The sequence below is a fragment of the Gobius niger genome (genome assembly GCF_951799975.1).
Source record: "Gobius niger genome assembly, chromosome: 8".
Classification (NCBI taxonomy): domain Eukaryota; kingdom Metazoa; phylum Chordata; class Actinopteri; order Gobiiformes; family Gobiidae; genus Gobius; species Gobius niger.
This window is the reverse complement of record NC_136859.1, coordinates 22,390,994-22,418,644: the sequence shown is the minus strand read 5'-3', so window position 1 is coordinate 22,418,644 and position 27,651 is coordinate 22,390,994. Positions and strand designations below refer to the sequence as shown.

The window sequence follows — 27,651 nt, the reverse complement described above, 5'->3', positions numbered from 1 at the left end:
CAGCGATTGTGAACCCAGGATGTGAGCTGGTTTGTGGCTAGTGCCGACTCTGAGCTTTTGTTTGAGAGTGAGCAAAGTAAAAATAATCATACTAATGCAAGTACTGAGTGCAGAATATTACAGATAGCATTTTCTGATATGTTTCCATTCTTTAAAAACTGAAAACCTCCAATATGTCAACGTAACACAAGCCAAAACGCTTGCACTGCCACACATGGTCAATCGTCTTGTTTCAATGATACTTACGATTGTTTTATTCTCAACTTCATACTTCTCTTGCCACCCTGTAACAAAACAGCTGAGGTTGTCTTGGCATTGTGACTACAGTAGCAGTGAATGTGCCTGTTAATTTAATCACTGTTAATAGAGGCTTTTGATCAGACCTCACACTAAGTTTGGATAAAGGAAGTTTCAAAGTGTTTTTTTCTTGTGTTTTTCTCTAAAGCTTTGTTCCATTTTAAGATACACTGTTTAAAAAATGTGTAATATTGCATCTCAATTGACGTAGTTGTGACAAACGTTCACAGTCAGCACTATTATAATTCATAGTCCTTTCATTTTGAATTTTAGTAGCTAGTATGAATGAAACAACACATTGCGATACAATGGCAACCTCCCAAAAGTTGTGCAAAGCATTTATTCTTTAATTTTATTACCCTCCAAACTCTAGTCCAATTGTGAGACGTAGATCTTTAGTGAAACTCCGGTATTATGTGAAGGCCAACGACAGCTGACCCGCTGGAGCCAGAACACAGTGCAGTTATCCTGTCTCATTACGGAAGCCACTGCTCTCACATTTAGCCTCGTTAGCCGCTCCGAATGAACATCCCGGCGCCCAGTGGGGATTCAGGGGTTAATTGTGGCTCGTGTCAGAACTTGGACCTGGCCGGCTCGATAATGGGCTGCAGATATTGGCTTCCTGGCTGCGTGCTGCTGTGTGTGTGCCGTCTGTCTTCAGGTATTGGCTTTGGTGTTGACCCAGGGCCAGCTCTGTCTCACGATGCCGGTCCTATTGACAGGCATCAGAGCCAAGGGAGGAGGCCAAGGTCTTAAGGGGCTAGATCCTTAAAACCCACGTCTCCGACGGGACAGGATGACCCCACCTTATAAGACTGAGCGTCCCCCTGTACTCCCCCATAAATCATCATCAGTCATTCATCATTGGCCCACCGGGGGTATCTGCCGACCAATTCATCTCTCCATCCACCTATTTATTGACTGTAATACATTGACCTGTGGCTTTTTGACCTCTAAAAACGCTCTGTGACAGCGTGACCCTCTGCTAACCCGACACCCTCCTTCACCGAGCTGGTCATGACCCGCCACATGTCCCCTCAGCCTTTGCTGCTGGAGGACTCAGGCATGCAATCAATTTAGGCTCTCTCTGCCCTTGAGTTTTACATGTACACGTTTGCTTCTTATAGAACATAATGCAATGTTCTGGGGAAGCAGTGGCTACTACGACGGCGACGGTATAGGCGGTTTGATCCCAGCTAGGACCATATTGTTACTTTGCATGCTTTGTCTCCAATCTGCATGAATGTTGGGAAAATGGATGGAAATTAACCCACATGTTATTTTTGACCAGAAATCGCAGTTTGAACAAACAGCAAAACACTCTGGGTTGTAGAAAAATGCTTATCATGTAGTTTTTTAGATCTCTAAAAACATGTTCTGATTCATGTGATTCTTGCACGTGTTTTATTTCCGTCTTCTCTTTAATGTCAATGCTCTCGGATGTGATGAAAATGTCAACTGTGAGCTGGATCTTCATATAAACAATACATTCCAAAACTAGTCACAATGACATATCCTTTTTCCATGTGTGTGCTGCTACTATTCCACTATTCCACTACATCAGGTTGTGATGTTCAGTGCCCGTGGTTCACTGACCTACCGCATGCTACATCTTACAATGACACATTATCCAGATCTTCAGTGTCTCTCTGGATGATCCTAAACGCCCCTGTCTTGAGCTGAGTGAGACATCTCGGCGCATGTGAGAGGCTCTGTTTGATACCGGGCGTTGCGTGGGCGTCAGACCATTGTGCCGCTTTCCTCTTTCTTCCTGGTTTCTTACAATATGTTTTCTGCGAATTATCTCCTTTTCTTGTGCCACACCAAACCACCCACCCGCCCCAACCGGCAGCCTCCTCCACACGTGCTTCACATATACACAGCCGTGCCGCCATCTCTGTTGACAGGGTAAATTGTATGAAAAGCTTTTAAGGCAATTAGTGGATTGAGCTGGAGCCTTTCTTCCCATTCGCACTGTTCATTAGCAGCTCCTCCAGTCTCTGATATTACCATCACTCCGAGCTGGCATCAACACCACTCAGTTGTGCAGATGTGTTTTGCATGTCTCTGACTATTTTACACGTCTCTCCCCAACTCAAGCGCAATTTCAGAGCACGCGCGATTGTCAGAAAATAGATCCGTCTTCCCTCGCCGCCCCGTTGCTGTCCCGACTATTTCAATCCATTTCAGTAAAAGCTCCCAAAAAAGGAAAAAATCCAATGAGACACACTAAAAAATCATTATGGAGGCTGTTAATAGCGCTATCATTGCATTTCACGCCAGATTATTTCTGTATTAGTCATTTTCTTAAGAAATGATCACAATGATTAACTTTTCTGTCTGTCACAAAAGACATGAAAATGTGTTGTGCATTCATGAGCCAAATGAGTCTCCACTTTATGCAAATGCCTTGGCTGGGATAGACCTCCTCTAAAATAACGTCACTTGTTGCGTTGGCAGCGTATGCGAGCTTAGAAGAAGAAACCAGCGCTACCAATTGACAGCTGCCAAGTAATTTTTTCCCCCCGTCCTATATAAAGTCGACTTATAAAATCCAACAGTTTTGAGCAAATGCAATGATCAGAGATGTGCTAATATTATTAAATGCTATCACTAAAAAGCACACATTGGCCTGTCATGATAACAACTTTTAAGTTTGATATATTGAGGCAGGAAAGTATCACGATAAACGATATAATTGACTCCAACGATACTAGATACATGTCAACTCTCAGGCACAAAAATGACAGTAAACCTCAGTTCTTAAAGAGCATAATCATATCCTAAAACACCACACAAGCTGCGATAAAAATGAAATATATTGAAACTCAATTTGCTTCAGTGAAAAATCAAAGTTTTACAAAGGAAGAATGGGGGGGAAAGCTAATAAATGTACAGATGATAAATATCGAGCCCAAAACGTATCGTTTATCTGTTTTTTATTGAATGATAAGTCGATATAATATTTATCACGACAGCCCTAGGCACACAATCAATTGAAGCTATAAAATACTTACGCAAAATGCTCAGTATTTTAAAACATCTCTTTAGATTTCCACCTTTGCTGACACGGTCATACTTATAATCCCTGAAAAAGTCTTATTGTTCGGTATTTTAGTTCTAGTTTTAACTAAACATGGCTTACTTATCAGACTGTTTCACCAGGTTTCTCCAGTTTACATAATGGTCGTTATTGTACAATGCCTTTGGAAACATCAAGCAGCCTCACAGCCGCACTCAATAACTAAAGCGCTTGTTCTGTGTCGTCGGTGACTGGAATCTGACTCACGCTGTTGTCATAAAGCCTGGGAGCTGTACGTTTTTTTTATGGCGTTTGCTTCCCTTACTGTAAAAGCACCTCGGATTTCTTAACAACCACTAGGAGGCAGTTATTATGTTTAGTAATATTTGCGACGGGGGCACAGGAGCAAGATGAATCATAAAAAAGCAACTACGACTACGGAATTCAGTTTTGTTTTTCTGTACAGTTGCTCCTTAGCATCCCATCTTACATCTTTTAGAACTTGTATTGCTTTTCCCTAATGTGCGGAAAGGTCCTTGCACTGTTGGGCTTTGTGATTTCTGTGTGATTTCTTGTATTTATGTGATTGTGGCCATCACTAAATATGGATAGAATTAAGACTAAGGCACTGCTATGTGCGAATGTTTATATCGAGATGTGCCTCAGGATGGTGACTCCAGACCACAAAGGGTCACATCAGTGCGTTTTTAATTCAATTTAGTAGACAAAGCATTTACACCATCATCACTAGAAGAGCCTTTTTGCTTGATGGCAGTGCTTTTGTCTTTGCTTATTGAAAAGTGCACTCAAATCCACATAAATCCATTTACACGTATTTGGTCCCTATTTCTCCTTCATATGTACTGTACGTCGTGTCTCTGTTGCCAGCATGTTGTGTTGTACGAGCTACGGAGAGTTAATTATGTGGAACAGTGGCGTCACTTGCTTTGAAGCGCCGAGACCTCAGCCCTGTACATTATTGATGAGTGACACACATTGCTGACATAGCCACAAACACAAACACAAGGGCATCGTACACACATACACATATGAATAGTGCATTAAAAACTGGCAGCGATCTCTACGTCGCCCCCTGGAGTGTTAAACCGCGCGTGCTGACACACTTCCACTACCTGCTATACATTGGGTTTCACTGTGTCTACTCCACAAGGGACAGCGGTTTGGCCCCGGGCGTTACATTATTTAGCAGGCGGAGTATTTGATCCACACTGTTAAAGCTTATGTCGGCCCATCATTTATTCTGATTTTTTGGCTGAGTTTGCGTTCATTACTGTACGACACACGCTGTACATGCACTCTCTGATTATGATCTTCTATTTAAGAGATGGTTAATAAGTAATATTTTGTTTATTTTCTCAGACGATCTGTGCTGGTTTAGTTCTCGCCTCAAAACAGGCTCTCTGCAGAGTTTGACACACAACGCAGGCCTCTTTTAAAACACACAATTCTATTTAGTTGTCCAGCTATAAATTGTACAATACATACATAAAATAGATATATTATTGTCTAAAATATGATGAGGCCTAATTCCAAAACTCAAGACACTTTTTAAATGTTTTGTTTCACCTTGATCAGATTTTTATTCTATTAATACCCATTGGTTTCTCCACATAAAGAATGAAGTGTAATTTTGTTTCCCTGTAAATCAGCCTGCTTGAAAATACCATGCATTTGAAAAGGTTAGAACATTTGAGATTTTGTTTTTTTTAGCCATCAAACAGCCGCTCACTTTGTCGGGCTACTGGATCTTCACGCTGAAATATCTTTTTCACCCGTGTCAAAGGTTAAGTGTGTATGGTTCGCCTTCTTGCTGCAGATCAATACCACATAGGAGAGAGCATGAGGGGCTGGTATTGATGACTGAATATGTATAAATCTCACGCTATAGAGATTTTGTTTTCACATCAACTTAAGACTAAGGAATAAATACATAAAAGCAGTCCTCACCACATTTTTTTGTATGTTTACCTTATAGTGCGACAGGAGGAACACTAGCTCTCCCGTAGTCCACTATAGTGAGTCTTTGTCTCACGGGCCATTTCCCAATTCACATTCAGACAGTTGCACTCTCTGGATCATACAGCGGCTATTGACCTTTTCCCTCTAATAGCCACAGACCAAAAGCCTTGGTAGCACCAGCTCTTAGTTAGAGGCGATAGGGGAATGGAACGTGATACTTGATATTCTATTAAAATATTTAAAAAAAATACTGATTAGTATGTCATCTTTATTATTGTCTTTGTTGGTTACAAAATGCTGTCATATTGATATAAAACAGCTAAAACAAAATATCCTGTTGTTTCACCTCCTGATTCTTCAGTCGAGCTACTATAAGCCCCTCCCACACACCCCTCCTCTTGCTCCCCTTAGCTGTGCAGCTGTTTTAATAACAAAAAAAAGAAAAGAAATTCCCCTGCTTGGCACGTGTGGCTGTAGTGAAGTGGCTCGAAATACAACTCCTGGTATGTTTTTAATTAGAGTAACTTTGTAACATGGGGAAAAACTGTAAAAGGTTGAATTTGCGTAATACCCCCGTTGGGTTAAATGGAAAATGTTCAGTTGTCTTATTTATTGAATCCTGTGGCATTCTTTGCAGATCAAACTTTGGAAGAATAAAATAGAAACAATTTTGTGTTTATTTGTAATGGATTGGAGTGTGTTCTTGGACATACAGTTGTGCTCAAAGGTTTTCATGCACTGGCAGAATCTCATCATAGGCTATCATTGGCCTTGTTGACAACAAAAAAGTGCACCATACCTATATATGGAGGTGGTTCCCTGATGCCACTGGCTCCAGCAGAATAAAGTTAATGTCCCGTTAGTGCCATCTCGGTCTCCTGACTTCAATATCATTGAACCACTGTGGTGAGAACTCAGACATGCAGTTCATGCAAGACAGCCCAGGAACTTACAGGCCACTTTACCATCAGAAAAATAAAGAACCTCATCTACAACTACCACAAAAGACTCCAAGCTGTCATTGATGTTAAAGGGGGAAATACACAGTATTAAAAACTGGAGTATGTAAACTTTTGATCAGGGTCACTTTGGTACTTTCTTTTTTCATTATGATTTAAAAAATAGCAAACTCAGTTGTTTCACCACAAATGGCTTCACACAACAAATAACTTTGAGTAAAAAAAAAAAAAAACTTTTTGTGTTGTCTTTCATATTCTTTGAAAAATAGTCAAGAACTCAAAAATCCTGCCAGGGTATGTGAACTTTTGAGCACAACTGTATTTAAATTTGTAAGGAAGGAAAGTGTGACTTTTTGCCATGTAGCCAATAGCCCTCACAGCACTTTCACTTGAGCTATTTTAATCTCACATTGTATTTTTCATGGATTGTCTGATGGTGTGTTATGCAATGCCGTGATAAAGCATCCCCACACAATCGATGAGTTAAAGATGCTTCTGGAATCATCTTTAAAAGTCATCAGACACATAATCGCAAGACACTGGTGCAATTAGGCATAAACAAATGAGGCCACAAGCCAGACGAGTGCACAGATCACACTTTGTCTTCTGAGAAACCAACACTCGCTCATGCTTATTTTTATCAGGAGACTTAAAGTTTGACTGTATAGTCACATCATCCATATTCAGTAAGCTGAGAACTGAAAGAAATATTTAAAACTGCAAAACTACTAAGTTGATAATGTTAAGTGAAAAATCTTTAGTACTATACATTATTTATGTTGCTGGACTGGAGTTAGTAATATCCAGCTCGTTCGTGGTGGTTTTTTACTGTTGTGTCACAAAAACTATAACTTATTACATCTTCAGTTTATATTTTCTACTACTACTAATGCAGATTAATTTTTTCCCCCAGAGTCTAAAAGATGAGATGCAGAGTAAATTGGTATTGCAAAATAAGACATCTTTTTCCCTTCTTAAATGATCAACAAACATCTAAAACTGTGCTAGTCAAAAAGAACCATTTATAGGCAGCCAATGAACATATAGCCCCATACTCTCAGCAGGCATATGTTGGTCAGAAAACCTCTTTTGCTCATATCAAAGTCAGTGTAATCAGCGTAAATGAATTTCTACCTTATGCATTCCTACATTGTGCACAGCCTGAGTTGCCAGTACACACTTCAGTTCAAGCATAGAAGCACTTTTTCAATGAAGACACTGGCCCCATCGATCAATCTCACTCATACAGTTTTACATTATGACAGAGCAGAGATATTGTGGAGTAGCACCTCGTTGTGATTGACATATGATTAGAGCCTGATTAATGGTCAATAGTGTGGGACAGAGATGAATGTACGAATTAATGTCTGCGGGGGAATGTTTGCAGATAAAGTGAAAATGAGGCAGAAATTACTTTTTTTCCCTTTTCCCATGATTGAAAACATTGATTGATGCTGTCTGTATAAGTGATCAGCGTAAAGACTGCAGATGGTAGTGGCAAAGTAGATATATCTAAACATTGTGACTGTGGCACAACTGTACACTTTTAGATACACAATAATGAGTTTCTAATCTCACTGTGCATTTTCATTCATTTTCAAGTAAAATAAGGGGACGTAAGGCAACTCAAAACACCCCTGTTGTATTGACCAAAGTCCTCAAAATGGCATTCATAAACAGTAAAAAGTTATGTGACTGAAACCCATGAATAGACACATTTGAATTGTTGGAGTTAAAATTTGAATCTCTCTTTTTTTCTTCATTTTTGGTTTCTAGGCAACCACAAAAGACCTTGGACTTTGCAGACTCTGGGCAGACTGACAGCAGTCATGTCCAGTTTTCGTCCAACAATTTTCTTCCCAAAAATGAGAAATATACTATACAAACTGGATTTCTACTGTAAGCACACAAACCCACATGCAACTGTGAGCATTGCAAGTGCAATTGTTTCATATAAACATACTCAGTTTTGGATCTGCATGGTAAAACTAGGTTGAAATTATTTAACTTCACAGCTAAATATTCATTCAAGTACAGTCATAATTTTTACACTAATCCATTACAAAATACATAATCTAGAAAAACATATTAAAAACACACTAAAGCAGGGAAACAAACATTTTGTCTTACTAAAAGAACCATATTTAACAATAACACACTAACTTTTACGTCAGTGTCTGAGCGTTCAGTTACAGGGCATTAGGGAATTACTCCCAAACCCTTTGTACAAATTGAAAGAAATTCACTACAACTAATTTCTCGCGTCCTCAGTCTACTCACCCATTTGTTTGTAAGATCTAATGGCAGAGTTCAGTTGCCACAGTCCTGCGTGAGCTCAGAGCAACACACTCATAGGCAAAGTTTGTGAGGCCATTCAATCCCTCTATAGCCGTGCTACCGCAGCTGACATCCTCAGAAACTCCTCCTCACCCATCAAAGGATTAAAAGATATATTTGCAAAAATATTAGATTCCTCTTCATCGCTCTGACCAAAACACGTAATTCTCCCCGAGCGTCAAGGCTGTGACATCAACCTGTCACACGTGACTTACCCCGACTGACTGTCTGTGAGTTTCTTTGTTAATAAATGAAATGCTCCTCTACTTAAATGTAAGAGGTTTGTTCTACATGTTAAACAATAAAATGTGTAAAGAATATTCTTGTTTAGTGTGGAACCGCCTGTTTGCCGGATTCCAAGTCCACGCACCAGTAACCACGTCAGTCATCGCTCACGCACGTAGATTCAGCACCGACAATACTGACAATACTATCCCATATGTCAGGAGGAAGACCTGACTGGCACTCCATTTTAAAAGAACCTCAAAATAAACCAATAATAAAAGGCCAATATGCCACAATATATGTACAGAATACTTCCTGACAGCCTGATGGATGAAGCTGTTCTTCAGTCGGCTGGACCTGGCCTGTAGACTCCTCAGTCCCCTTCTCGAAGGCTGATTCTGAAGACTTTGCGGGTGAGACGTGTGGAGTCTATGTCCTGAATATAGGGGAGAGGGGCACCGATGATCTCTCTGCTGCTCTCTCTATGCGCTGGAGGCATCTGTGGCAGCATGCAGTGCTGGCACCGTAACTCACAGTGACACAGCTGATCCGGATGCTCTCTATTGTAGAAGGTGCACATGGTGGGAGCAGGGACTCTGACTCTTCTCAGTTTGTGGAGAAGGTAGAGAAGTCCCTAACAATCTACTTTTTGTCTCCACATTTATAGAGAGATTGTTATATGTGTGTGCCAACATTCTCAAAAGTTAACTTGATATACTTTGCTCTTTATTCATCTTTCAAAGAATACCTTTGCGAATTTATGAATAATTGTTTCATTGATAATGATTTGAATTGTAACTAAAATCATGGCGATGACTATTTTTCCAACAATCGAGCTGCCCTATGTTTTACTCTGTACCTTTAATGCAATGTTAAATTCCCGAAAATGGGCTGACACGTAACAGCAGGAGATGAAGAAAACTGGCTAATCCCTCCTCCAATATGTTAGCTTTTGCCCTGTAGCAAGGACACAACCCTCTCCCCTTCACCACTGTGACACCCCGGCCTGGTAATGTGTGTGTGTCTCTACTGTACACCCTGGCTCCTGTTGACTTATTGAAAGAAGACTTCACAAGGCCCCGTGGAGCGTCTGAAGTTCTCTAAGCTGCTGACCTTCTCACATCTAGAGCTGCTCAGTGGAAGCCATGTTTTTAGATTCTCTCTTTCTCCCCCTTTTTACTCTTTTGTTTGAAGCGCGGCGTTGTGGAGGGTGTTTAATGCCCTTCGCTCCCTTTGGCTTTGTCTGTTGCTCTTTTTTATCGCCTGCCGATCTCTCTCTCAGTCCGTCTTTCTCGCTGTCACCCGTCGCACTAAACCGGGGTGACATGACCATTTGGTGGGTTGCCATGGTGACGGTCCTGCTGGTTTGGTCGCAATGGCGCTAGCTGGCGTACTTCAGTCTTCATGTTCACTGCTGGAAGTGTGGATAAAGTGAAGGTTTCAAAGAAATAAAAGTATTTACGATATAGTCAGTGTCCATTTCATTGGACAGAGTGACAGTAGTCTGTCTTTCAGACGGTTGTTAATGAATGTAAAGATCATTGAAATGCATTGGAGAGTGTAAGCTGCACTTGCATGATTATTTATCATCATATGTTCATGTCTGACTCTGGCAAGTAGCAACTGTCCTGCCTTAGGCCCTGAACTGCTGGGATAGGCTCCTGGCTGAAGAGCAGTCTCAATAAATGCCCAGTATTATATGCTACCATACAGACTGTTCCAGTCCTCAAGGGAAAGTGAAAACAATGCACTTAAATGTAGATGATTTTATTTGAAAGGGGACAATGCCATTTTAAAAATCACAATAATAAACAATTTCTTTATGCAAAATAAGGTTAGCTACTATGTGGTGTGGAGGTCTGTCGGTATGGGATGAGGTGTATGGTGCGTGCGTTGGGCCGGGTTACAATCCCATTCATATTTTGTATTGACTTTCCGAAATATTTGAATATTAACTCGTTGACTGCCAGCCATTTTCAAATCAGAGAGCTCCCAACTGCCAGAGGTTTTCTAGGATTTTGACTGTTTTTTCGAGACCCACAGAAAATTTAGGTCTAGGTCTATGTCAACACGAAACCCACCAAAAGAAAGTTTAGACTCTCTTTTTTCATCAAAAAGAAAAGCTTGTTTGTACCTCTTTCCATTCTTCAGTTATCGTCCGTAGAAAATAGGTGAAATCACCTAAAATGCTGTTTTCTGACCAAAAAGCTGGGAAAATGAAAGAGCAATGCTGCCACCTAGTGACTTAATAAAATAACTTGTAGTTCTTTTATTGAGTCACTAGGTGGCAGCATTGGGCAACACAACTAAGATTTTAACACTAGACATGCTCAAGGCTTTGCTGCAGCTGTTCCCATTGAAAAACCTAATTGACGTCTATAGACGTCATTGGCAGTCAACGTTCGGATTTCACTTGACATCTATAGACGTCATTGGCAGTCAATGAGTTAAGATTATTAAGACTAAAAGCAGCCTGACGCAGGCTAATCAGCTATGTGTTAACTACCGACTATCGCAAGGACCTTTCAAAAGAAAGAAAATCATAAACATTTGAAAATACGGGAAAATAACATAACTTCTCATTTCATAAAGTTTTAGATCAGTCTTTCAGTCTCTCAATTTAAAATTGTGCATTGTACGTCCATGAGTTATCACATGATTAGCCTGTGTCATGCTTTTCTTTTTTTTACTTGCTACTTCCACCTTAGGTCTTACGCGTATCTGCAGTCTCTATATGAACCTCGTGCATGACGGTGGAGGTAGTTGTGGTGAATAGGTCTGGGCTCATTTTACACATTAGGACATTGCTGGAGCGCATTTTAAACTCTGTCTAGTCCCTTTAAGCTCTTTATATTTGAGCTTTTCAAAAAGTCAATGCGAAATATGAATGTGCACACAGCAAATGACCAAAAGTGGGCAGGATTTTAGACCGGGACTCGTAGGTTTGTGTCAGACAGATCCGCCCGGATGCACCTGCATGGATTTAAAGGGGTAAAAGACAGATGCAGCACACTCATTATTGGGGATGTCATGACAGAATAAAAAAGCAGGACAGATCTGTTGTCCCCAGTGATGTGAACGGACTCTTTGGATTTTTATCTACATAGATTGGAACCCATTGCTGTTGGAGCAGCATCAGACCCACCGCTCTGCAAGAGTCCGAAGCCATCTATCCATCTTCTTCCGCTTTATCCGGAGCCGGGTCGCAGAGGCAGCAGTCAGAGTAGAGGTGCCCAGACTTCCCTCTCCAGGCAGTGTCCAAAGCACTGTCCCTTTTACTTATAAATAATACAGACATTTCTATTCTACCCTGTATATCAAGGCAACCTCTCAACAATACCCGCAGTTCAGTCACAGACATCAGTCTCTATAGCTTACATTGAAGATGTCCTCTCTGTATGCATGTGTGCAGGTAAGCCAGGCCCGCTGCGCTGTGGCCTCCTGCAGATGTTCTCCAGCCCCTGAGCCTCCTGCCAGATGCTCCACCCCCTCAACACACAACACTCGTCTTAATTAAGAGCCCTGTGCCACTGCAGGCGGCTCGACAGGGGCGGCGTGCCACAAACACTCGCCGCAGGCACCAAAACCCCAAGACCAAGCCGGCGCTGTGTCTATGAGGCCAATTCATGAGCATTTGTGCAGGGTTGATCCTCCAGCGCTGCCCTTGAAGCCCCGTGGTCGTCATGCTGGAGGTGCTGATAAGTAAACAAGCAACTAATCAGCCCTGCGAGTCTACAGTAATCCGCACACAACCCCAGGCACGGACACAGGTGAGAGGAGAGTCAGTGGGACAGAAGGCAGAGCTGTGAGGATTTGGGAATAGCTGGGGTCAGGAGAGAGGAGCAGAGATTTGTTGTAAAGACGAGAGGTTAGCGTTGTAACAAACATGCTTTTAGCTTATGTGTTTGCAGTGTGGTTTTCTTTAAAAATCTAAAGCCATAAAGCTCTCTGCATCTGAATTCATATAATACATTACTGCGGCAAACCCTCTGTAGTTACCATTGATTTAACAAGCAATTAAGTTAAACAAAGCTTTGGTGACCTATGCACATGCGCTGCCTTCATTAAACTGCTTATTGCTTTACAATTATGATATCTCCTCTGTAATTTAAAGCCTATTATGTGGAAACCTATATAACTGGTCTATATTTTGTACATTTTAGTCAATTGCACTCCAGTCAAGCTGATAAAAGTCATTGTGTTTAAACGTTTCAATTAGGTTTATTGGTCATTTCTGAGAGTAATGCTAAGGGCTGAATGGAGGGAATTAAGTGGAATGAATCCACAATGGTTTCGAAGCTACGCATGAAATGTTTCTATATATTCTATTTAATTCACTCTCATTCCTTCCCCTCCTTCTTTGTAATCTTACATAAAGTTACTACTATCCAAGCCCGCCTGCTTTCATGGTCTTTTTATCAATTTGTTTCCCCCTTTCGTCTTTTTTTTTTTTACTTATCTATGTTCCACTAATTTCTCTTTCTGCTCGGCTGTGGCGCTTCTTCTTTTTTCCAAACACCCCCTGAACGCGACAGTAGTTAATAATTCTCTAATTTCCGCTCTTCACGGCGCGTAGAAGGTGTCGTAGATAACCTGATTTATCGGACGCCTATTAGTATGTGAATCGGGAGTATTAAAGCAACGGACATTAACATTGTTTAAACAACGCCGCGGGACTAATGGATTTCAAAATGAATTTGTCAACACGATTCCGGGCGAGCATAATTACTCAAATCAGAGTGAAGCGGCGGAGGAGAGAGACTGAGTTCTGTTTACACGATGCAGGCGGACGACGGTGTGCAGACGTGAACAGAGGATCGGGAAACTTTGTCCTTATTGTGCCGTAACAAATCCCACAAACAAGTCAGCATTCCCTTTGACAAAACTGTCTTCATTCAAGTTTCTTATTGAAGTAGTTTCCACCTCAACAAACGTGCGCCATGAGGACTCTCAGTAGAAGTAATAGTGAATCTCCGGTGGACTAAAAGCCAAATATACAAAGTGAATATAGAAGCAACATCAGTCACTTTTGGAACATGATTTTTTTTAAATGGTCAATATTACATTTGTCGGTCAATTCTCTCTCAGAAAGCGCACACACAATTGGCCAAAGAGAGTTTTTGCTTTCTTCATAAGGATTTAGCTGGTTAAAATTGTATGAGAAAAGCCAACAGCCAAAAGCACACTGCTCCACTGTTCTAAAGCTGTCAATATGAAAGGCACTCGATGTCAGGATATCTGTATTGGTGAGAGTGTTGAATGGCCATGCCTGGGACCTGCACTGAACTCCAGTCACAACACACTGACACAAACACGCGTCCACCCACATCTCCAGTGGCACTTCTCTCTGAGAGCCATCCCGCGGCAGGGGCAAAGCTGACCGCTGGGCCGGCAGGGCAGCGGAGCGCGCTGGAGGGTGGACCGCTGCCTCTTGAATACTAATGCCCCACTTTAAAGGTGTCAAACTCCTCGCATCGCCTCTGCTGCGTCTCCACATCCTGTCTTCACCTTTTCTTTAGTTCTGTCTTCTCGAATATACCTTTATTTTATTTCTCAATTTTAAACTTTTCTGTCCGTTGTGCAGACTGACTCTCTCTGTGGTGGAAAGGGATTGACTTAACAGTTGTAGTTACTGCAATATTAGTTGCAATTACCATATTTTCCATAGTTTGGCTGGGGGTGCGACTTATATAACAACATATATTGTTTCACATGTTATTTTCATACTGTGTAACCGTATCTGCTACTCCTGTACCACTGGAGATTTAAAAAACAGTCATCGAGCAACAGAAAAAAAGTGTGGAGTGAGTGAGCAACTTTTGAGGCACTGGCGAAAAGCGAAGGTTACTCTTAATGCAATGAAGAAAACAAAAAAGCTAATCGTGGGCTAAGAGCTCAATGGCCACAGCTAGAGGACCGAGTTCACAGATGGGTGCTTGAACAACGTGATGCCGGAAGAGGCTTGCAAACGGTGCAATCACGCCAAGCTGCCAAGGCTGGTGCGACTTATAGTCCAGAAAATACGGTGTCAAAGAAACTATAATTCTCAGAAGAAGCTGTAAAATAGTTTGCAGCTTTGTTAGTGAGTGAGGGCAAATGGTATTCAAGTATACATTACAACTATTATGAGATATTGAAAAGTGATATCCGACAGATTTATCTACCCCACCCCTTGGCTTTTGGTCTCTTCAGGTCATGCCATAGCTCACTCAGTCTTCATCTTTAAACTAAAAAAAAAACCACATGGACAGTTAACAAAGGTGGCTAATTACAGCTGCGTGTCCACTCCATCTCTTCTGAAACACCAGGCTGATTAATGAGACAGAGGCGCAGGTCCTCGAAGTCTCACCCTCTGCCACACACCTCTGTCTCTCCACACAGCTTCCCTTTTCTCTTTTCACACTTAACAACACAAAGTATCAGCCGCCAGCAGCCTCATTAGACAAGTGTTGATGTCAGTGTATAAAACTAGTTTGTTCCATTCATAGACCTATATGTTTGGGTATTTTCTGTAGATTGGGCATTAAGCTCTTTGGGAGTGATGTGAGTCGATATAAGTATGAGCACTTTAGAGCTCCTTCTCGATGTTTTGGAGGGTATATAAGGACAAATAGACGGGTACAAAGGAGTAAAAATGTGTTTAAGGCCAAAAAAGACTTTGTAGAAATGGGATGTGAAGTTTGTTCATTTGAGAAAAAGATTCAGAGGATTGAGTGAGATGGTGGCCAAGATTTGATCTTTCATTTCTTTATTATTCCTGTTTTTTTAATCCTGCACACTGGCTAAGACCTGTGGATATGCGTGTTTTTACCCACGGCCAATGATTTAGTGCCATGATGACTAAATTAAGCTGTGCAAAAAACAATAACAAAACACATGGTCAGTAGTTACACAAGCATATTGACAATTTAGTAAGATCTGTGTCACTCAAAGGCTTGACTGTGTGGACTATGTAGAGGTCATAAAATCGACACCTGTAAGCAGTACAACATCCCCATGTCACCCCTCACCTGTCCCTGCACCACGCAAAAACACAAACATCTGCAAAGGAGCCACAAAACAGTGGAAATGTTTGAAGAATGTCAGAAGCAGGCTGTGAGCGCAGTGCGGAGCCCTCACAAGGGCCACAACTTCACAGAGTTTCATGCGATAACAACTATGTACTAATGAAATAGTATACAGCACATTTATTAACTTACAATTCACTGTCAGAAGTCCAGCTAACCAACTTCATTCTGCTTCTTTTGGCTGCAGTCTCAGAAATGCCCTTGATCCAAATACAGCGATAATTTTCCTCTTTGAAGGTGAAGCTTATTGTCCACATCTACACCACTATTCACCATGATCCTCTGATGTGTTTTGCCCATCAGTCAATTTGTGGCTGATTCTGGCGCCGGACTTCCAGTTTATCTGTGCGTGTGGTTCCCTGGGCTTGATCAGAGAGGTGGTGCGGCGTCCGGTTTCTTTTCCATCTCTCCGCAGCTTTTGCAGGCTTACTTTGTGTGCAAAGGGACGATGGTTCTTGAGATGAATAAAAAAGTTTGTTGCATTACCCACTTTTGTTAAAACGATCCATTGGCAGTTGTTACAGAAGCTTTCCTTATGTAAACAAAGGGACGTTTCCTGCTGCACCCGTTCCATACGCTCAACCCTTATTAAATCGCGATAAGATTAAAATTTGATACATTGTCCCGCCGTAACTGTGAGTTGGCAATTGTATTCCGTGGCATACAGTAGCCGTATTGGACATCTACATAACAGAAGCTGTCCAGGAGCCCCAGGTGAAGCGATGGCCTCCTGTGAAGTCCCGCTGCCTCATTTTCTCAGTGGCATCTCGAGCACGATTCCACGTTGACTCAAAATGGCCCCTGACGTGTCTCCTTGTCTGATTGGTGTGCGCGTTTGACCCTGAGGACCAGCGCGAATGGAGCAGGAGCTGGTAGATAGACTGCGGTGAGCGCGCACACACACGCACGCACGGCGAGAGAGAGGCATATGCGCCACAGACACACCCGCACAATCACAATCTACACCGGGTCAGCCAGGTTCAAAGCATTTGTATTCATAGAGGGTTTTGCATTGGCTCCACCACCTACAGTGTTCCATCTAACTGTGGGATGTGAATTTCTACTTTTTCACAAGACCTTGGACTGTGCGGCTGAAGTGTGTTTGTGGAGGTGTTTATGGTGGTGTATAGACACCGGAGGACGCACCTGACTGGATGTATTTTTCCTCTCTGATCATCCAGTAAATACTTGAGGATACAGAGTTCTGACTCTCAGATTTACCTCTGTTCCCAGTGCTCAAGTGCCCACGCTGTGGACAAGCCCGGTCTGACCACACACACAGGCCCAGTTCAGAAAGTACAGCTACAGGTACAAAGCACTAAAGCCGCACTGTGTATCCAAATAGCATCAGTTTTATCAAGTGTTTTTGTAAGTGGACTCACCTCTCCTCAGACCAGACTTGTCGGGGACTGGGACATCGCGACATCCCCAGCTTTTCTTCTTTGCTTTCTCCTGCTTTGCTTTGATTACCGGTGGCCAAACATTAGGTTTCAATTCACTTCTAGGTCAACCTCATTTTTTGTTAACAAACTATGAAAGCGCATAATTTGTAAATAGTTTTGGTCCAAGATCATTCTATCTTTCCTAATGCCTTTCAAACATCACAATTAATGCGATGATGCGATAAGCTTGTTCTTAACTTTAAGGGGCACTATAATGTAAACAACTGCCCTGCAAGTTCACAATCGATAAAAACGCTTTATATGATTAGATGCACAGCGCACCAATGTCTTTTGTTTCAAATGTCTGATTATATAATGAAAAAACAATTCAACTTTTATTCTACTTTCCTGCTTAAATAAAGGTCAAATAAAATATTCTGCTGAAAAACATTAGATGTAGGATCTTTCGTTCTTAGGACCCAACTGCAAAAATCCCATTGTCTGTGTTTTGTATCATGTTTGTTTATGTTAAGAGTTTTATGATCGTTTAGTTCTAACATTTATTCTTTATCAAGATTCCCATTACTTTCCATAAAGTGGGGTCTGTGGTCTCCGTAATGAAAATATCAGTACAATTCAAACAAAATTTAAACGCATAATAAATATATACATAAGAAAACGCTCATACTGTAACAACCGAATGTTGCTTACTAAATGTAAAAGGAATACAGCAAGTTATCATCTATATTGTTCGGTATTGTTCAACACTAATATTTATACACATTGCACATATTTTTACCTCCTCCCACGCAGCTTGACATAATTTTTTAAAGATGTCTCCATCACAAACTTAAATAAGTGACAGTGGCACCTTTTAATCGCTGTTGTGCCAGAGTGATGCTCACACGCGCGCAGGTATGAGCGCGGGAACATGTGCGAATTCACACCAAGACATCTTTATTTAATTGAGTTGAAACAAGGATGAACTCTTAATAAAGCTGCCTCTTTTGCCTCCTGCAGACAAGCAATTCTTCTCAAATTACAGCACTGAGTGGTTTTATGTGCTGGGTGCATCTACTCATCAAAATGTCTGCTCCTGGAGGACATGCACACCTTGTTTACTATGGTTAGGCTAAAAAGATTCTTGATACTAAAGTGAATTATTATTGCTGGACAGTGGGTCTCAAATGGTAGGTTTGAGGCCAAAATGTACAATGCACAATAGGGCTGCAAGCAAAGAAACAAGATACTGGTGCAACCAATAGTGGTTAATGTCCTGGCTCCAACAATTTGCTGAATGTCTCCCCCCACTCTTTACCCCGTTTCACCCAGAATTACCCTGTCCGATATAGTCCACGGGCCAAAAAATCCTTAAAAATAGCATACAAACAATACAAAATAACACAACAGATGTGTGTCAGAACATGTTTGTAGAAGTTTAGCCGACAGGGTTAGCAGGGGATATACTTAGACACCAAGGAGACGCGGTATTATTTATTTTCAGACTGTGAAGCTTGAAAACTGCAGCCATTCAAATTGTGATTTTGATCCGACCGCAATTAACTGTGCTAACCAAATGCACAGATGAGAAAATACACTTTTCAAACACAAACCAACACCACCACTGCAAATTAATCCCTCACAATGGCTTCATTTGCCGTCGCGTCAAGGGCAGAGCGGTGTAATGAGAGTCAGATGTACAAAAGCCCTGTAATACTGTATGTCAGTGATGCTTCACTCTCCCTGGGCTCCATCCCGACTCAGCGTCTCCACAGTCGGGCCTCGAAAACCTTACTGTACGTTACCATGACAACCCCGTGGCCCCTCCTGCACATGGGACAAAGGCTGGCGGGTCGTGTGTGTGATTGAGGGAGAGTGAGTGATGTGTGGCAGTGCCGGCGCAGGCCTCCTGGGGCCCTCATTCGCCTGTCCCCGGCTGAGACCGCGGGAGCTCTGATGCAGCAGAGATGGAGGCGGTTTGGGAAGAGGGGCGGGGGGGCGAGGAGTGGGCAACTGATGTGGAAAGAAAGGATAATAAGAAAGAAAATAGGTGCAAAGAACGGTGGCGGTAAAAACATTGAAATTGAGGGGGCACGGGATTATTTTGTCCTATTGTTCCAGCTCTTAGTCAGGCTCAGCACCTCGCACACACTCCTCACCAAAAGCCCCAATCTTGACAAAACTTAGACGTCCCGATTGCACTTTGGCAAATTAATTACACCAATTAGTAGGGCACTCAAAATTCTAAGTTTTAATTACCTGTCACCCAATGCAAGTTACTGGAAACAGAACCTCTTGGCTGAAAGTAATTAGTGCACTTGGGCATGTTTTAGTCTTAGGAGCCTATTTCTGCTGTGAAATGTTCGGTGTTTGGTTTAAATGCTCTGTTATTGGTCTTTCTTTGTGCGGTGGTAGGTGTAGATTACAACGTTTTTCTCCCCTCTGCGCATCACACACAGTTCATAGAGGCACACATCCATGAAATAGGCCCACGAGCAGGACTGGAAGATTTTTTTTTTAGAGGGGGGGGGAGTAATTGCAATTTTTCTGGAGAGCATTGCGATTGCAGTTACATTACAGTTTATTCTAATATGGCTTCATAGAGACGGGGCATTTTGTGGTTTGCAAAGGCTGTTGTGCTTTCGAAATAATAGCTTAATTAATGGTAACTATTCATTCCAATGCACTTAAATGCTTTACTTACAAGTGTGCATATACTAATACTAATTTACTATCTGAAAACTGCCTCTATTTTTTGTGGCCTTAGACTTCACAAGTAACATTACAGATATAATCTCCTTTTTAGCCTTCAACCTTCAGTCATACACAGAAAACGGCAGTTCTCTTTGTCCTCATCTCTGTCAGAACTATAGACTTTTTTTTAAATGGACCACACAGACAAGTTCCTGTTCACCACTGTGTCTTTTTTGGGCCAAAATCGATACTGATCACATCAGACTCAACAGCACTTGTTTGAATCTGCCTTGCACACTTTTCTTTGAGTGTATGTTGTAGTAGATACTCTGTTCTTCACCTGTCAGTCGTCATATTGTTATGATAGACGTAAAAGGCTTTATACTTGATTTTTTGTTTTTTGTTTTGGGATTGGACCTTGCTGTGGACCAAACTTGTGTCTAACTTTTCTCACACATTTGTTGCATCCCAGTTCTTCACAGGGATGAGTTTATAGGCACATTTTCACAGCTTTCAGGGTCACTTGCACAGAAATGCCAGAAAAGCCTGTGTGAGTTCATGAAATTGATACAAATGCTTTGGAATTAGAAGTGCAGTATTCTTTCCCACAAATGTCTGAGTTTACAATACACAGAAAGAGGACAAAGCAAATCTTGTTCCAGCTAAAAACAAAAATCACGTTTAGGGCCTTAAATATCCTGTATGCTACCGCGCTTGTACAGTTTTACAGTCTGACTTCTTCCGAATCATTGCATCTGCATCATTTTCAACCCTTGTAAGATTTATTCATTGTGGTGATGTCTTTGGAATTAATTTTGTTTCTAAATCAATAAAACATTCATAAAATCATTTAATTCTCGGTGTTTCACAGGCTGGCTGTAAAGCATATGTGGAGTGGCAGTTTTGTTTGCTCTCGCTGTGTCATTTATAATCCTATAGGCAGTCTGAAGCGCACAGGCCAACTTGTACTTTGTCACAGCAGATTGTCTGGCATGGATAAGCCCGGTTGGAAGGAGAGAGCTGGGAGGAGAGGCGAGCAGAAAGAGGGAAAGATACATAATTGCACTTGTACAGTTTGCTGCCAAGGCATCCTCCTCGCGTTATGCCTATATACTCTGGCAAATAAGTCACTCAAACATGTTCACTTTTACGAGGCGCACGCATAAACCAGCATGGAGACAGGCGACACTGACAGAGATTGCCGTCAGTCAAAAGAAATATGTTGACAGACTAATTCGAGTGCCAATAGCGGGAGAGTTTTTTATGGCGTTCCTTCAGTTCCTGTCATGTCGCGCTGATGTTTTGTGTGGAGGGTTACATCGCCTCACACCGCACTCCATTTGTTTTCTGTCGGCTTTTACAGCAGGTCCTTGCCAGCGCTGACCTGAGAGTTTCACAAAGGACTGTCGCATGATTGAAGGCCTTCAGAGGCGGAGAGCAGTCTGATGATGACGTATTTGTCGGAATGGCCAGTCAGAACACGTCAACCCACAGTATGTGCTTGACTAATCGTAATCATTGATCTTATGAGTTAGGTACAATGTTCTCTCCATGTGCTCATAATCACAATTGTCCAAAATGACTGTACACTTAGCTCTGTTTTGATTCCTTGAGCTGTTTCATGCTCAGTTGAGATGTTTTCATTTAAAAAAGCAACAAGCAAAAAGCTCCTAATCCATCCTCATCCAAACACTTTCAGCACAGCATCAGCATGTTTGTCCTATGCCATTTAGATCTAAATAGAAATAAATTAATCTTTTCTAGTAATGGAGTGTTTTATATTTCAAAACAAGCAGTACATATTGTATACCTGTATCATGTAGCAAACGTCTCTTGTCCCTCTCTTTCAGTTGTCAAGTCCAGCTACTCCTACCTCAGTGTGGGCATCTCCCTTCAATGCCAGAACTGTGGTAAGGAACACAAACAGCCTTGTATACAGTAAAATGTACATTACACAGTTTTGTGGAGGCAGTGCATTGTGGGTGTTGTGGTTGATTGTGGCCAGAACGGTGTCATAACTACACCCAAAGTGAAACCAGCGCGTGTTGAAGCGCAGAGTAAACTTTAAAGTGACAGTCTGTCAAATGACGACAGTTTCTATACGTAGACACATTTCAGATCAGCACATGGCTGTGCTGTTAATTGCGGCGGGAAATTGCAATAGATTTGTGACAGACTTGTTCACAAAGAAAAACAAAAGGTTTTATCTCACCTTTTGAAGATTCTGCAATAATAAAAGGCAGACAAGCTTTTTATCACAAGTTTTCAATATTGTTTTCTATCTTTAACCTTGGGTGTTTTATACATTATTCATACTGTGACGATGGTAATTGCAGTTAGGCTATATGACTACTATGGTACTTTTTTGCATTTCCCTGTTTGGGTTTTCATACAAACTTCTCTTCTATACTTTGCAAATGTGCCTGGGATTTTATATCAGATCCATTTCTTGGAGCTTGGGATGGAGAAGAACAACATATTACTGTACTGTAAATGTGTCTTCCAAAGATGCCCGCTTTACAAACTGTAACACAAACAGATGACAAAATAATAAAAAATACTCTGACAATTATATAAAAAATTAAATAATCATTCAGAATTTCTATGAATAATTGCTCTTATTTCAATTTCAATCTTCCATTTGCCCTAAATGAGTTTTTGTTGTTTTTCCACAATCCCGGAGCACACAGACAAACACCGGCGTTCCTTTTTTCTATCTAAAGGGTGCTGTTGTGAGCTGCTATTGAGCGGTGCTGACCCTAATTTAACAGCTTATTTTTCAGTTGGTGCTTCAATAATGGCTTTTTAGTGTTGGTAGTAACACTGGCCAGGGTTAAATGAACCAAACACACAGCGTTTTATAGGATGCACTGAGGCCGCTATAAACCACCCATTAATGAGCGCGATAACGTTTGGATATGAGGCTATTTCTACCTCATTCAACATAAAGACGATTTCATATGACAAAGCGGAGTCATAGTTTGAGCTTTAACCTCTTTGTAAACCAACAGCAGCCTCCTATAGCACTGACAGCAGCAGAGGTAAGGCCAGATGTATCTTTTATCATTCAGAGCCTATTTTATCCTGCCTCACAAAAACATTGTGGCAGACAGGAGCTGGAGTCACAGACCTGTATGAAAGATGCATGTTGAGCTGCGGCTGCGGTCGAAACCTCTGTTCACAGTCTGACAATGAGAGATGATTGAGAGCAGACTTGAGCCCTGCGTAGTTTGTCAGTTTGAATTCATCTTTTGGGAGTTTCCATACATTTTACATCATTACGCTGTTGTGGTAGAGGCTTTCAAAGTCTTCAACTGGACTGGGCTCTTCTCTTCTCAAAGGCTTTTCAGAGACACCTCACGACTTCAAGAGTTCTACATTAAAATATAATAGCAAGATAAATACTCTGTTGACATAATATTACAAGCAATGTATTTATTACCAAAAAAACAAACTAAAAACAACGTGTGAATAATAAAAACGAGGGGAAGTTGAGGTACCCAGCTATATTTTTATTGCAGGATCGCTAATGCGACTTAGAGCCATCATCAGGGAAAGATGACGGGGTTTCCACAGGGCATAAACCTCTTTACCCCCACCTTAATCATGCACATTTTCTATATATAAAAGCGGAAAAAAGCATCAAAATAGCGACAAAAACAAGGATCACAAACGCAACAAAAAAGCTGCAAACGAGCGAGAAAAAATGTGCCGGAAAAGCAATGACACAATAAAAAAGGGACAAAAAAGCCACAAAAGAGCGACAAAAGACGTAACAAAAATGCGATGAAATACTGATATAAACACGACAAAAAAGCAACGAAAAAAATATGAAAAAGCATCAAAAACACACAAAAAAAGGGATAAAAAGGGGACAAAAACACAACAAAAACTCTTTAAATACGTGATTTAATAAAGCAGCAACAAAAAAGATATGATCAATTTTGCAGGTCTTAGCGTTCAAATAAGGCGTTACACTGGCCTATAGGCTGTAAGTTTGTTGAAAAGCTTTTAGATTTGGATAAAGCTGAACTGGAGAAAATGCGCTCGGTTAGTGGGGGGTAAGAGGTTAAAAAGCATTGAAAAGCATTAAACTGTATTAAAACTGCCATTAAATCTACATTTCTTAAAAATATATTTATGTTATTGTTGGATTCATTACAGTTGACCTCACAAATGAATCCTACAAGCTTGAAGACCATTGATTACACTCTAAACATGAGTTATGATGTGGTTTATGAATGAACATAGGTTTAAGATGAATGGACACATTACATTACTGTTTCTGACTATAACAACTCCCCTTGTAACCGTGGTTTTAGACAAACAAAGTGTTTAGGCCTTTTACAATCCGGGCAGCCCTATTATATTTCTGTAATAAGCCCAATATGTTATTCAAGTTATAAAGCGATCGAGTTAATATGCAAATCGAACAGGACTGTTGAGTAGAGGGGTTCTTTCTTTTGCCATGCCGCACCAAATGGATAAATAGTGTTAAAAGTGGCGGATAGGCTGTCTTCGCTAAGTGCGTGGCGCATGAATTGCAGGTAACTGTTAAATGATTGAGCCATTTACAGTGATTTCAACAGTGACAGTCTGAATATGTGAGCTGTCTGAAACGCCAGAATCCATACTTTTAAATCGGCTGCTGGTGACACATGAAACAATTGTAAACCTAAGGTATGTGTGTGATGGTTGATCATAGTGTTCAAAAAGAGGGAAATGTCACGACCACTGGCCCTTCAACTCCTCCAATGTAGCCGTATACTTGTTTATAGTCTGCATATCTTACTGTGGAAGCTCTCCTCCTAGATCGGTTCTCAGCCCGTCTCTCATTCACCTGAGCTGCCATGTCCGTAAAAAGGCCCGCTTCCCTGCCATTATTGCAGCTGGATAGTATGCCAGTCAGCTCTGTTTCTCTTGGTGGCCTGTGGCTTTAATTTAACTGTGGCTTTAACTTGTGAAATTGTTTTATAGGTGAAGTGTGGTATTGCTAAACACTCGCAGTAGTAATGACAGTCAAGGTGGTGTTGTTTTTGCTGTGCTATTCCAAATCACTTTCATGCTTCATACTCAATATTTTTTTCCTTACGCCCCTCCTGTCTCACATTTTTTTCCAGTGGTGTTGAGCACATAGGCATTGTAAAGCACTTCACACTAAAAGAACATCGCAAAAAAGGTGACAGAACAGCAGCAGTAACACAAATGTTGACACTTCAGAAGTTGGTACCAAACTCCAGACTCATTCAGGCATCTGCAACTTTCAGAAGAAGTAAAATGATAGCATACAGGCCAGGGCACAGACAGTCGAATCTTTTTTAAGTGGTAATGCTTTTAATAAACCCAAATATTACCAAATGTTAGAATTTGCTCACTTGTTCAAAAGGCTCAAAATTCTAAATACATTTTATGTGTTTTGAAACTGGCACAGCCAACACTAGAAACATGTGTCACCAGACTGCACAGGTTGTAACTTTGAGAAGAAAAGTACAATCTTCAAACGCTCACATCTGAGCCCTGATCTGCCGCCCTCTCCTTTTGGACCGTCCTGTCACTGATGCCATAGAGGCTGCAGCTTTGACCTTCAATGTCCACTTCATGGACTTGTGTGTGTCCACCCGGGCCCTTGGGACACTCCGAGAGTGATGGACGGGCAGCCTGACCGAGCGGCCCTGCGGCTACAGAGAGCCACAAGGCAGGCCTTTACTGCCCCAGTCCACAGTGCACCACTGTCTGATGTAAAAGACACCTTGATAGTGTCATCACTGCTGAACAGATTTCAACAACTTTCTCAATTTTGTCATACACATGTTTTTACATGTGCAGCAATGTCATACACACTAACTAGTCTTAAACTAGTTTGTACAGTATGAACTTTTAATTTGCACTGCAGATTTGTATACATCTCCTTCACCTGTCGGTCTGTATGAATTATTTAGCAATAGTTAGAGAGGCTTTGAAGCAGAATCACATAACTTGGGTTGCAAAATTTTTTGGAAGAAAAAAAGTTTTCTGACGAATATAATTTTGATTAGATATCCGATTTCTGTTTTAAAATGAAATTTAAGTTTACAGCGCGGGGAATTGACGTTGAAGAATTAAATATGGACTACAAAACAGAACTTGTTTGTAGAGGTCTAGACCACAGGGTTAGACAAGATGCTTTATTGTTTGCAAAAAATGTTGCACAACCTCAGTAATTGCAGTTGTTGACGATTTGATATTGCAACCATTTAAATGTTGTTTTTGGCAAGATTGAGATGAATTATGCAGCTCTGCTACTGACTTGTCTTATGAGATATATATTTGAAAGTCGTTTAGCAAGCCTTTTATCAGCAGGGTCACAATCCAGTATATTATTTTTTCTCGTGCCTAATACAGATTAAGGTAAGAGTTGAATGTTTGTGTTTTGTTTTTTATGAAATTTCAAAAATGTTCAGCTTTTTATCATTCACTGTTGTTCCCTCATCATGAATGTGCTTTGAAGTGTGTTTAGAACCATTTATGCTGTGTTGAGTGATCATTGAATTTTCTACAACTACTATACAAAGTCCTGTGGCACCTGTTTCAGTTCCTCCAACTTTAACTCTCAAAGTCCTACATAACCGGGACGCGTTCCCCTTAACTCCCGTCCAGCTCCCCCTCGGTAGCACGGCTTGCCCCTCTTTCCCCGAGCAGCAAAAGGCAAAAATACCACTGAAGCTTCACCTCAACAAAGCAACTCACTGTACCTTCCTCTGAGTTTGTTTTTGATGTGAAGCAAGAGCAGGGAAATGGCACGAAAAGTAAGTTAGTGATCAAGATGTGTGTGATATGATTTCATATAAAAGGCATAATACCCACGCTTTAACTTACAAAGACACTGCTGCCCACTTTAGGGAAACAATCGCTCTGGAGTCTACTAGAATGGCTCTGTGCTTGTGTTTCCAGTGCGCAGGTGAGAGGCCAGTGTCTCTGTGTGGGCAGTGAGCTGACCAGTGCAGCAGCTGTGATGGTCCTGTCAACCTCATCCACAATATTGCTATCGGCGCTGTCAATCAAATGGAGGACCCCGCCTCCTTTGGCATGGCCTGCCCTGGGGTTATGACTGTCACTCTGACTGGAGCCAGCGAGGGAGCTTCTCTATCTGGGGGTGAGTTCACACAGCCAATACATCTAAGGACTGTGTTTACACCTAATGAGTGCATACATGTGTCTATACCTATGCGGGCGCTCTTAAAAGCCGCGAGAAGCCTGTTAAAGAGCAGCGGATGGTGTGATATTTATAGCGGCCTGCCAAATGACCCAGGTGACTGCTGGGCACGCTCACACGTGGATACAGACATAAGCAAACTGGTGTTAATTGGAGGTAAAGCAGGGTTGTACTGGCTGAGAAAAGGGAAAGGAAGAAGCCAAGGTGTTGATGGCGGAGGTAACAGCCAAGAAGCCAGGAAGAAACGTGGTGCTAACTTAAGGACTACACACATAGAGAAAGGCCAAATTTAACAGAGTCTTTTCACCTCGGCCGCTGCTGAGATGCTTGCCCTTTTCCAGCTTTTATTAGAAGGTGGTCAAAACCAGCAAGTCTGGTTTTAATTACTATCTGTGTAAAGACGTACTGGGGTGTCTCTCTGAGTAACCTGTGAGGACTTAATGCGTTTTATTTTGGTCTGTGCTTGTGGTAACGATTAATTTTGCAGTCAAAACAA

The 27,651-nt window shown here is 41.4% G+C and overlaps 1 protein-coding gene across 5 annotated transcripts in view; it reads left to right on the top strand.

Moving 5' to 3' along the window:
• Positions 1 to 27,651, top strand: part of LOC306966923 (uncharacterized protein) — a 153,329-nt gene that overhangs the window by 59,034 nt on the left and 66,644 nt on the right. For 2 of the 5 annotated variants that reach the window (XR_013793135.1, XR_013793136.1), the window contains exon 4: positions 26,894 to 27,095. The exons of 1 other annotated variant lie outside the window; for it this stretch is intronic. The gene's annotated coding sequence lies outside the window, so the exon portion shown is untranslated. Of the gene's footprint in view, positions 1 to 12,232; positions 12,591 to 21,813; positions 21,946 to 26,893; positions 27,096 to 27,651 lie in introns of those variants that run through there. 2 more of the 5 variants (XR_013793138.1, XR_013793137.1) reach the window with 2 other exon arrangements.